Source organism: Cynoglossus semilaevis, chromosome W (assembly GCF_000523025.1).
Source record: "Cynoglossus semilaevis isolate Cse_v1.0 chromosome W, Cse_v1.0, whole genome shotgun sequence".
Classification (NCBI taxonomy): domain Eukaryota; kingdom Metazoa; phylum Chordata; class Actinopteri; order Pleuronectiformes; family Cynoglossidae; genus Cynoglossus; species Cynoglossus semilaevis.
In genome coordinates, this window is record NC_024327.1 from 1,749,617 (window position 1) to 1,750,940 (window position 1,324).

The window sequence follows — 1,324 nt, forward strand, 5'->3', positions numbered from 1 at the left end:
AGCAGAGCCACGTCCTCTCCCCACAAACCTCCCCCTATTCCCCCCCGTCCCTACCCTCACATCTCCAAACAGTGATTATGTCCGACAGAGCTCATTACTGTCGACTCAACGGGCCCTTCAGAAGAGTCACTCACTGGTAATGACCCCATTATTGGCTGAACATGTTGAGGGTGGGGTCAACTGCCCCCCTGTGGACGGACGGGTCTGACTGTGTCACCGTACGACTCTGTTTAGTGGGGACGTCCCGGAGCGCATTGCTAACATTAAAATGAGGGATGTTCGATAATAACTTTTTGCCAATATCTTATATTGTCCAAACATAATTTCCGATTCCAATATCAACCGATACCGATGTAGCGGGGAAGGGGTGGCCTAGTGGTTGAGGATGGTAAGTGTCGCCTATCACTAAGGTGATAAGTTAAAGCAGTGTTTCTTAGTTATTTTCTGTCATGCCTCCCCCTAGGGGTCAGAAGTTTTTTCACGCCCCGCTCACCACCGGACTTCAAATACTACTGAGTACCTGGTAATATATTTTTTATTTATATCTGTACAAACCACTGTATGAGTATGAGATTATTTAAATGAGTCACAATGCTGCCCTCTAGTGACTTTCACTTTCATATACAGCTGGTTTTTCTCCAAAACTATTTTCAGAGCACACGCATTTATATTAGTTATCGGGTTTTCATTATCGGACGAAAAAAAAGAAAATTATTTTTTTAACGGATTTGACATAATTATGCTAATATTAGTTATATCCGATATTATTGATGAGCCGATATCACATTTCTAACTAAAATCTAGAACCTTCCAGGACCTTCCAGTGGGGCGTGACGCGCGACTCATGTGATCAAACGCGTGGAATACGCACTGGCGACGGCCGGTACTTGACGTGAATCCGGTCACAGTCTGGGTGAGAATCAACAGAGATTAGAGGTCTGATGGTCTGAAGGGTGGAACACAAACGAGACCGTCGGCCGGCGGAGCAACTTCACAGTCAACTAACAGGACGGTGTCATGAAACTGATGACGAGGGCAATTCAAACGATGCCCCCCCCCCGCCCCACCCTTCTTTTGAGTGCAAATGGGATTTAGATTTATGTAGGTAAGAAAACAAACAAACACAATCCTTTGACTTCAGGGAAGCCATTTTGAATTTTTTTTTCTTTTTTCGTTTGCACTTTGTCTCACATACGTACACCAACGTAATAAATCCGAGACACCAACTTCATAAAGACATGTCAAAGGTGTAAAAACTGTATCAACCCCCCCTCCCCCCCCCCCCCCCCCCCCCCCCCCCCCCACCACCACCACCACACCCCCC